At 42.0% G+C, this 11486-nt stretch overlaps 1 protein-coding gene across 5 annotated transcripts in view; it reads left to right on the top strand.

Annotated features, from left to right (window-relative positions):
- The first annotated feature begins 5347 nt into the window (after positions 1-5347).
- ARHGEF37 (Rho guanine nucleotide exchange factor 37) overlaps positions 5348-11486 on the top strand; it is a 37337-nt gene continuing 31198 nt past the window's right edge. For 2 of the 5 annotated variants that reach the window (XM_011371140.2, XM_023537309.1), the window contains exons 1-2: positions 5348-5631; positions 6273-6370. The gene's annotated coding sequence lies outside the window, so the exon portion shown is untranslated. Of the gene's footprint in view, positions 5632-5692; positions 5829-6272; positions 6384-11486 lie in introns of those variants that run through there. The other 3 variants (XM_011371141.2, XM_023537308.1, XM_011371142.2) reach the window with 3 other exon arrangements.

Raw genomic sequence — 11486 nt, forward strand, 5'->3', positions numbered from 1 at the left:
GAGCAAGAACCTGTGCTGCATCGTGGTTTTCAATAATTATACAATGCTGCCATCTTGTGCCCATTTCCATTTGCTATTACTGCTTTAGCCTGCTTCTGCGGCCCTCGCATCATGCACGGCCAGAATTACCTAGTTGAATCTAAACAGTCAGATGTTAAATGTCTAGGAAAGGGCTGGAGTCAGGGAACTTAAAATAATATTTGAGGGGCTCCTCAACTTCCCTGTAGAATTGTCCACTCCCCTCTTGCAGCAGATATTCCTGGCTGCCTCCTCAAGAGCATTCCACCTTGTCCTTCCTCTTTCCCAATGAGACTTCAATTTTGTTAAGGCTACATGACTATATGCTTCGAAGAGGGGACTGGCCCAGTGTTGGGTCTTTATCTAAGCCAGTCAGTGATTCTAGTCAATGGAATAGGAGGAAGAGTCTGCTGGAGAGCTTTTTGGAGGGATTGCTCTCTGAAAGAGACATATAGGCAGAGATGGTCTTTTCTTCTTTGGTCTTTGTTCTTCAAATGGACAATATTGTTTCTGGATGAGTTGGATTTCTGGCTCTGGGACCAATGGAGTACTGACTAAACAAAGAGTATAGTAAAAGCAAAGAAGTTCCCCCCAAAACTGGGCTAAAAATCATGATGGCAATGGGTTTTCGGTTGCAGCCTCTTTGGGAATTTCCCAGGTATCATCTGAAAGCAGCCCCCATGCACAGAGGGCAGGGAGAGACCGAAGAAAAAAGCAGACCATTCCAGATGGGTAGGTGGCAGGTTTAATAAGCAAAGAAACTTAGTTACGGGGCTTGTCTTAGGTGTCCACATGATGAATATTTTTCCACACCCACCTGCCAAATCTTAAAAATTTACATAGAGAGCTTAACTGGGATCAGTCACGTACACAGGAGGCCTTCACAGAGTTCAGTCATGTACCCAGTCCAGTGGTCTCATCACCACCATACTGTCCCAAGGCTGTGTCCTTGGGTAGCTTCTAGCTCATGGAAGGCAAGAAGAGTGCACGGGGCAGGGAGTCAGGTGCCTCCAATTGCCGGGTCCAGCTCCCAGGTCAAACTGGTGGTCATGTCTTCTTGATGACCTTCAAGCCAATTGCTAGAATAGAGGCATTTATTCAGTGATGGAGTTCCAGCAAAGTAGACTTAGAGGGAATCAGCTTCAAAGCTAAGGCTCCACATATTTCTGCAAAATGAGAACAGGACTGTTTCCAGGGATGCTAAATGGTATTTCTCAATACAAATTATAAAGCTGGCCTAGAGGGCATATGACATAGTGGAAAAGATGCAGGCTTTGGAGTCTCACTGCTGAGGTTACAGTCCCAGTTCTGCCAGTTTTTAGCAGCAAGGCCCCTGGCAAGTTTCTGAATTTTTCTAAATCTTGGGTTTCTCATTTGTAAAAAGAAGATGGTAATGCTTACCTGTTAGGGCTAGCAGAGTTTATAATATAGACTCAGTAGACAGTCTTGTTATACACATTTTTATATGTAAGTAATGAGGTTATTACACTAGGCTGTGTTCTTATAAAAGTTTAATTCTGCTAAAGACATGGCAACCAATAAATCTTGACTTGTCTTTTTGACAGTTCAATATTTCAGAAAATAGAAGAAATAATTTGCAAAACTTACATTTGGACTTGGTAGAATTTTTTTTAAAAGGCAAAGGGAATCTTTGGAGAAGAGACTCACATGAGAGGTAGTATGTGTAGTAGTAGACTTGGCTGTGACTCATCACCTATGAGCCATGTAATTTTGGATTACTTAATCCCTCTGAGCTTCTATTTCCTCATCTGTAAAGTGCAAATAATATCTATCGCATTGGGTATTTGTCAGAATTAGAAATAATCCATAAATATTTTCTGACATGTATTAGGCACTCAATAAATAGCATCGATTTTTATTACTACTGTAGAGATTAGAGAGGTAGATTTCACAAAGTTGAATGAAATAATAGATGTGATCCCAAGCCTGAGACTCTAAAAGAAGTAGGTAGTTTTTAAAAATGTATCAGAAAATTAAATTAGATTTATTAGGCTCATGGCACTGCCCTTCTCTTGTGTGGCTAAATATGCATTTGGCACAATTTACCTCTTTCTTCTCAACCTTTCTTTGCTCAACTCTGTAATTGCAAGTGATTCCAACAGGAAAGGAAAGGAGAGACTTGGGAAGAAAATATTGGTACTGTAAATAACTTCTTGATCAGCTAAAAATGTAAAAGGTTGAGTAATAGGTATGCTAGGCATCTCTTCTGGTTGTGAGAGTCCAGCTCAGGTGTTGTATTATTAAGCATTTTATACAGAATATATTTTTCATTCTTTCCAGCTTTGTCCTAAAAATTATTAGAAGATGACTGCTTAGTGGACATTTGTCCTATTTCTGGTTGCTTGGTCTCCAAAATGGTTTTATAAGTTTGGGGAACAGGACATTGTGTGAGGCAGAGCCCCTGCATCTCCTTCAAGGAAGCCAAAAGGCTTGGGTAGCAGTTTTTCCTGACCACCAACTGCTTGGAACCCAGGCATGACTGGTCAGCCAACCCCTCCTGGACTGTGATATTGGAGATAAGAGTTAACAGGAGCAGTTCAATTTAAAATTTATTCTGGTAGTGGTGACATTCAGTACCTCGTGGTAGTGATGGCAGCTAGATCAGCGATGGCACTCAGTCCCCAGGGCATTGCCAGTTTCCGCAGCAGCATCTTTCCTGTGGCATGGTTTCCTCTGTGGGTCTGGCCACCCACTTTCCCTTGGTACCTGTCTGTATTCCTAGCCTGGTTCTCCAGCTAGGTTTTCCTTTCTTTTGATTCTTTGAGCTCCTCACCACTCTTTTAATAAATTCCTTTTCTGCTTTAGTTAACTAGAATCAATTTTTGTTGGTTGCAACCAAAAGATTCTGGCTAGTACATAGCCTTTAGGTAATATTCAACCCAAAAGAGTCTGCTGCAGCCGCTTTTAGTATAGACTAACTTCTGGATAAAATCATGGTCAAATTTGCAGTTGTTCTGTGAGTTCTGGCTGGGCTTCCTTTAAACCCATGCACCTCAGGCAGAATGTCTGCTGCCCCACCCTAAACCACCTCTGTCTCTGTCTCCCACAACTTCTTAATTCACACTCACTCATCCACTCAGTCAATAAACACTTATTCAGCACCTACTATATACAAGGCAATATTCCAGGTACTTAGAAGACTCCAAGATCAATAACCTATAGCCCTGACAGTATACTTTTGAATTTTGAACCAGGTAAATATATTTTCTTTTCAAAAGTTAACTTAAAAATCGATCACTCTATTAAGGGTAGAAGTAACAGGGAACATTTTTTATCTTTGAGTTACTGTCACTAAGGGCGAAGTGATGTTCATTTCTTTGTAAATGTTCTAGAAATCAATCCCAAAAGACAGTTGGATTCCTTTGTTAGAGGTTTCCAGTAGAAAAGAAACAAGTAGCTCTCTAGAGCACTGAAGAAAAAATGCCCCTTCTGAAGTTGACAACTAGATTGTTGCTCATCAAAATATTTGTGACTAGGATGAGAGATGGGGAATTAGTGCCAGTGTGTTAGAAATTTAACTCTAGATAGCTCAGAGTCCTAAAATAGAATCAAAGAAACATTAGTTTCAGGTAGAAATACTATCCAGCTTGTCTCCAGGGGAGTCAGGACCCTGCTACCTCTGGGACCCCTATAATACAGCAATTGCCTGGGGCGGGTTGACACTTGCATCTGATATAAAGTGATGTAAAGAAAAACACGTAAAGCAGATGATTCCATACACCCAGGAAAACTCCACTGTCTGTCTCTGCCTCTGTCTCTGTCTCTGTCTCTGTCTCTGTCTCTGTCTCTGTCTCTCTGTCTCTGTCTCTCTCTCTCTCTCTCTCTCTCACACACACACACACACACACACACACACACACACACACACACACACACCACATTTACTTTACAGGAGCTTAAACAGGCGCTGAGCACTCACGAGATGCTCACCTACAGACACAAATGTGATCTTGAAGCCAGACTTGGTTTGGGGGTCAGGTCTTTACTTCCTGAGTGACTTTGGACAAGTCACTCAGCTGCTCTAGGACTCAATTTCCCTTCAGAATTGGAAGAAATCGCCTAAGCCAGTCTTTAACTTTTACATGACTTTTCTCTGAAGCATCCTCAATAAGCCTTTCTGCTTGAATGCTGACTTTTAGTGACAGGATGCTCACTCACTCCAGATGACTGATGTCATTTTACAATGCTCTGATTATTAGAGAAGTCCTTCCTTACATTTTTGCAGTGTGTCTTCCTATAGCTTTCCCCATGCTAATGACCCCTAAAGTCATACAGGTTAAGTCTAATCTATGGACAGCTCTTTAAGAAAGCTCTCCACTTCCTTTGCTTTTCTTCTCTGCAGGGTAAAACCACCCTCTCTTCTTCCATTGTTCTCATCCATCAAATTCAAGATACCACGCCATTCTGGTCTTCATGATTTTATGGATGTAGAGTAGTAGTTAAGCACCCTGAGGCCTCAGACAGTTTGAATTTAAATACTGGTCACTAAGTTGTGTGACATTGGGCAAGTTACTTTCTCTAGCCTCAGTTTTTCTCTCTAAAATGAGGATAGTAAGAACAGTAGCAGCAGTAGCACTCCTCTCTTAGAGACGTTGTGCATGAGATAAATGAGAAAATACAAGTAAAATGTCTAGTATGGTACCTGGCACTAAGTAAGCAATATTACTACCATTATCACTAATAATAAATAATAAGTTCTAATAATGAGAATAAGAATAAATGTTAGAACTGGGAGGATTAAGACAAATCAGTCGAATCCATTTATGATTCTAGAAAGGTTTGGTTGCCCGGATACGAAACTTTCCATACTTTTCATAGCAATTATCACTTTAAATTGTGTATTCAGTGTCTGACCCACCCCCAAGACAGCGAGGACCTTGCCTGCTGTGTTGACTGCTGCATGCTTAGTGCCTAGAACAGTGTCCCACTCACAGTGAGAGAATAGACCAACACCTTCACATCATAGAAAAGAAAACTGGGGTGTAGAGAGACCGTCAGAATTGTCTAAGATTGGTCAGAGGGCTCCCACGAGAGAACAAGAACCCAGAGGTCCTGGGCAGAGGACACGCAGAATTAAATCAAGCTCCAGCCCTAAAGTTTGGTGATTTGGGCGGGAACACAAATATCCAGTGATTCAGGCATCAGCGTTCCCACCAGGCGGCCTAAGTGCTGACCCGTGTTGGGGCTGACGAGCCGGAACCAGAAGGCTGCTTAATGCTTAATGAGAAACCGCGAGTGGGTGTGTCCCCGGGTGCGGCGCTAACACTCACTTGCAGTAGTTTGCGCTGGCTGCAGGCCAGTGCAGGGCTGTTGCTGTTGCTACTGGGCCACCCCAGCTCCAGCTGACTCCCAGGAGCTGCAAGTGGGAAACAACTGGCTCCAGACAGCTAACAAAGGCTGGAAACCGGGCCGCCCCTTCCTGGCGCTCGCACGCGGCGTGAGCAGAGCCGCGCCCGCTCGCGCTCTCCGTGGGAACAGCCGCGCAAAGGCCAGCGTGGCGCAGGTCCCGGGAGCCCGGCACCCCGTCTGCCTCGACTGCGCAGTCACCTCCGCGGTCGAGCTCCGCGTGAATACCCGCACCTTGCACACACGGTGAGTCAGTCGGCCAGAGGGGGCCGGGGAGAGGTGCGGGAAAACAGCGGCTGTCAGATCCCAAGCGGGAGGTGGAGGAGCGGGGGGAGCAATGACGCCTGGTCCCGGGTTGCTCTGTAGCCTTAGAGAATGCAATCAACCTCATCCATGTGATCCAACCGAGGTGTGTTAAAGGTGACAAACTGAGGCCCGGAGAGGTAAGCTGGTCTAGTAAAAACTATTCCTTGTGTCTGTTTGTTTATCCCTGCCTGCGTCAGTGTAGGATTTGGGGAGACTTTTAGTAAGAACCCATATGTTAAGACAATGGATAATACAAACAATGCTAAAGAATCCTTGCCAATGAAAGTATAATTATAAATAGACAGTCAAGGCCAGGGAAAAGAGATCCGATATCTGCGGTCAGTAAGGTGAGCTGCCTTGGCCGAAGCCCTCAGCAGAGCAGTGCCAAAGCTGGGACCGGAAGGCGGAGTTCGGTCTCCCCTTACAGTACTCCCTGCCCGGTGAGCGCCCCGACCTTAGAGGGGAATGCGGAAGCTGACAGCCTGCCCGGGTGCGGGTTCTTAATCTTCTTGGGATCACTGACCCCTTAGAAATCTGGGTCCCCTCCTCACAGATGAGTATACTCATAATCTTGTACACAGTTTCAGATTTGATATGAAGCATTCCTGCTGTTGGGAGTGACTGAAGGCTGGCGCTCAGGCTGCCGGTTGCAGAGCAGCTGAAAGCAGCTGGGGAAGGAGTGAGTACCTGCTGTGAGTCCAGACAGCATCCTAGTGCCCCCAGCTGTGTGATCTTGGACACCTAGCTCACTTTCTTCAAGGCCCAATTTTCTTTGTAAAATGGAGATAAGATTGGCCGCTTCACCCTGCAGGCTATTGTTAGACTTAAGTATGAATGCTGCGTTTGGATCCTGGCACGTAGTAGGTGCTTAAGAAAAGTGCTGGCCCATGTAACACAGTGTGAATCACAGCTGTGCCAGTTGGAAAGGGTGACGATCTGGAGGAAACTGGGCTATACCTGAAATGAAATAAAACAAAATTTTAAAAATTAGAAACCTGCAAATACAAAGTCAACTCTGTTGTGACTTACAAATGGCAGTATCTACTTTGGTGATAGTAATCTAAATTAGAAAATACTCACTTAGAATGATGCACTACACTCAATAGTTGACCCAAGGTCAAATGCTGATGGTAGAAACCACCAGACACTCAAAAAATAATAATAAATAAATACAAAGAGAACACAAACAAAAAAGAAAACAAAACTACCGGACATTCTAACAAGGAGTTTATTGGGCCTCATTTGCCTCTTTTAAATGGAGCCAGCAGCTGTATAGTTTGTTTTTAAATGAGAAGAAAGAGGAAGACATACCTGTGCAAAACTCAGTCACCAGGTGATGGAAACTCAGCTCTGTTTCTGCCAGGGTACAGGAATTGCTAGCAGTTGGCTCACATCCCTCTTGGATCGGTGACTTGCTGTGGTAAACAGTGCCTTGACTGATTCTGCTCTAGATCAGATAAATGGCTTTTTATTTAACTGATGGGGGCGGGGATGTCTTTGGGTGCTGCAACAGAAGCGAAATGACATTTGTTGACGTTGATTTTCCAAAACACATTGCTTGTTTACTGACAAGCTTAAGAATTTAAAAATCTGTGGATCCAAAATTGTGGGGACAGGGTCTGGGCATGCCTACTTATTCTATAAAAAGGACTGCTCTTACAAAATACTGTGTTTTCTCTTTTCACTACCATTTTAGGCCTTGCAAATAGAAATATGGCTTAGGGCAAATAGCTGCTCTTTAATTTGGGTTAAGATACATACTACCTGTATGGTGGGTTACATTCTTCTCCATGTATTTGTAAAAGGGGAGTTTTTCCTCAGAGAGAGGGGATTGAGGTTGTGGAGAGAGAGAAAGGAGGAGGGAAGGAGGGAGAGAGAGAGAGAATATGAATGCGTGTATTTGGGATTTGTCTTGTCCACTCTCTACTTCACTCTCAATCAGCCATTTCTCAACCCAGAGAAGTTCTTTTTTCTGCAAGCCCTGTGACTTTGGCAAGTTCCCTCTCTTTTTGGCTCTGTGGCCTGATTTCGTTTCACAGTAGCTCTGTTAGAAAGTTTTTTCTAATTTGACTTCTAGGTTGCAAACTTTAGGGACTCCATGGTACAGCATGGAGCAAACATGCTCATTCTCTCAGGCAAAGGCTCTCCCTTATTTGAAGGCAGCCTGTGTACCCTTTGTGTGTTTTCCCCTCCAGACTCACCACCTTCAATCCTCCAACCATTCCTATGGAGGACAAGTTTAAGAGCAGAAAATGGTCTTTAGACTGCTTGCATCAGAATCACCTAGGAGCTTGTTAAAATGCACCATTTCTGACCTACTGAGTCAGAATCTTCCAGAGTAAGACAGAAATGTGCATGTCTGATAAGGGCTCCTGGTGATTCTTATGAACTTTTGGTTACTTATATGTGTGTTTGGGAATGGGGCTTGGTAGTGGGGGACTATTCATTCTTTGTAAATTTCTGTATTGTTTGTCTAGTTATATAATGAGCGAGAGCCTCTTTTTTAACTTCAACAAACAAACAAACAACTCATGACGTCCAACAAAGATATATGGATAGCAAATAAGTACTTGAAAAGATGCTCAGGATCATTAATCATTGGGAAATGCATGTTAAAACCACAATGAGATATCACTTCGTACCTATTGGGATGGCTAAAAAGACTGAATACACTAAGTGTTGATGAGGTTGTGTGGGAGCTGGAACTCTTATACACTGTTGGTGGGAATGTAAAATGGCACAAACACTTTTAAAAAGTTTGACATCTTCTTTAAAAGTTAAATATATACCTATAATGTGATCCAGACATTTAATTCCTAGGTCCGACTTGACTGTAGTAGAAAAATGAAAAACAACCAATTGTTTATCCAATGTATGGATAAACATACTATGGTACATGCATACAATAGAATACTGCTAAGCAATAAAAAGTAATGAACTATTGATACGTACTACAACATGGATTGATCTCAAAATAAGTTTTCGAAAAGAAGCTAGACCAAAAAAGAAAAAAAAAAAGAGTACATGCTATACAATTCCATTTATATAAAATTGAAGAGGCATTGCTATCTCTTACCTGACATCAAACTTTTGGTGGCTTCCAAGAGTTGTGTATGATCATATTAGTCTTATAATAGTGTCATTGGCAATTTGATCATGATTCTGCCAATGTCATTCATTCATTAATTCAACTGAGTACCCACTAAGTGCAAAATCTAGAGTAGACACTAGATAATGCGTTGATGAATAAAAGAGACATGATCCCTGCCCTTTTAGAGCTTATACTCTATTGAATGAACCAGTGAAACAAATAGATAAGAAAAATAACTATTGTGAGAATGGAGTGGTTCTTTGGAAGGAGGATGGGAGTCAGAGAGGAATTGTCTAGGTTTTGAGCAGGGAAGCAAAGCAGTCAGTTTCATGTTTTTAAATGACCACATCCAGTCAGGAGGCTGTTGTCCTGGTCGAGGAGAAAGGTGGCAGAGGTTTAGATTCAAGTGGTCGTAGAGTTAGAAAGTTGTACCAGTTTTTTGTCCATATTATTGACCTATTGCCTCTTCCCACCTCTAGCCTCTGTCACCACATCTTATTTCTTATTCGTAAGGATATTACAAGAGACTAATGTCAGCACTTTGCTGGGTTAGTTACACTAAGCATGCAGCATTCCTTTGATCTTCTGATCTAGTTAACTTGAAGTAAGGGAATGAAGATAGTCTGGCATGACCTGTCTGTTGTTCTTGTAACCTATGCTGGCTTCATATGATCTCTGTTTCTCTTTCCAAGGGCTGACAGACCATCTGTTTTAATCAGGTGGCAGAAACGCAGCTCAGTGTGACTTATGTCAAAGCAGGGTGGAAAATGAAAATGTTTTAGCCCGTGTAAAAAAAAATCCAAAGGAAATCGGATTCTATCATGGCTGGATTGAGTAATGACATCAGGGCTCAGTCTCATGGTCTCTCCATCTCTCAGCTCCATTTCTTTGGTGTTAGCTGCATTCTCAGTCAGCCTCTGCTATATAGTCCTTCTTATTATCATCGTGATTTCCTGTTCTCGCCATCTGCTTGAGTATGACCAGCCAGGTATCCTTAGACAAGTTCTTCATCCATCTGATCCCTAGTAATGTTATCATTTCCAGTTTAACAGTAATAGTAACAAAAACAACAGCTACTATAATTGAGAGCTTATGGTGTATCAAGCAGTCTGTTAGACACTTATAATATTATCTCATTAAGAGGAAGGTTACATAATTATCCCAAGAAAGCCAGCTAATTGATTGCAGAATCAAAATTCGAAATCATGTTTTCTGGGCTCTGAACCTTCACAATGCCTCCTGCAGTCACTCTTCAGGGCTAAGAAGAGGAAAGCAAAGCCATCAAATAATGTGCCCGTTTCTTACTTTTTTCTGAACATGAATCCTACAATGTAGTTGGCAGTCATAGCAGGGGCAGAGCTGTGGGGTTCTTATAATTTTGTCCATCCCAGATCCTTCTGGGTTTGAGAGTCTTGGAAGCTCCGTGTACAGGACCTTGCCCTCTGACTACTGTCCATATCTTTATAAACCAGGCTCATTAGCCAGGATCCCCCATGTGGTCACCCGTGTTTCTATAAGTGTTTCCTCCCTTTATTCCTCAATACAGTCCTGCTATCATGATGCTTGAACTTTACCTTTGACAGCTTTCCTTAATCCTTAGAGTCTCAGACCAGAGGTTTTGCTTCCTTTTTTTTTTTTCTCTTAAATATTTAAACTGGCTTATCTCTAAAATCTGGGATGGGAAGATTATGGATGTTTAACTTTCCCTGCCAGTGACATTTGACTTTCTGAAAGAACTTTCAAGTTGATGGTTTCACTTTCCCTCACAGATCTGCTTACTTCCATTTCTCCAGTTCTTCTGATTGGTCAGAATTAGGTTCAAAGTATCATTTCCCCTTGTTACTTCTTCTGTCTTGAAAGGGAGGAAATAATCAGGATGTCCATAACATTTACTTTTAGAGGAATGAAAATCAGAGCAAATATCCAGATATTTTAAATGTCCTATTCTTATCGTAGAGCTGTTTTTTTCTTGACCTTTGTATCATCAGAATTCAGGTAGCCACTAATCTGTTCTTGGCATGAAGTAGCTACTCCAAAGATTTGTTGAGTGAATGTGTGAATGTCCAGATACCTCTGTGCTAGTGTGGACAGAGGAGAAGAGAGAGAAGAGAATTAACTGTTTTATCCTATCTTAAAGTCAGAAGCAATTGCTGTAGAACATTCAATAGAAACTTTTCTTTTAGCGCTGACTATGTGCTAGACTGATTTTAGTTCTTAATTGCCTATCACAAAGTATCAAAAAGATCTCAGGACTGAACATAGACTGAACTATAAGGAAAGCCACATGCCCCCTAGTCCTTTCTCCAAGACAAACCTCCTTATCAGGCAAGACCAAGAAATGGAACTAGGGCACCCAGCCTGCTCTCCCAGGCTTTTAAGCTGCATTTGCCCTGAGAGTGTTGCAAAGATAGTGGATCATTAAGCTACATACTATTTTGTTTGTTTTTAACTTTTTATTTTGAAATAATTATAGATCAACATAAAGTTGCAAGGATAGTACAGATGGGTTCTGTGTACCTTTTACTAGCTTCTTTCAATGGTTACATCTTATTTAAAGATAGCACAATATCAAAACCAGGAAATTGGCATCAGTATAATATATTTGCATGATTGTTCTATGCCATTTTATAACGTGTATATTTGTGTAACCATCACCTCAATTAAGATAATAGATCCATTCTATTACCACAAAGTTCCCACAGTG

This window comes from Pteropus vampyrus, unplaced genomic scaffold (genome assembly GCF_000151845.1).
Source record: "Pteropus vampyrus isolate Shadow unplaced genomic scaffold, Pvam_2.0 Scaffold185, whole genome shotgun sequence".
Taxonomy (NCBI): domain Eukaryota; kingdom Metazoa; phylum Chordata; class Mammalia; order Chiroptera; family Pteropodidae; genus Pteropus; species Pteropus vampyrus.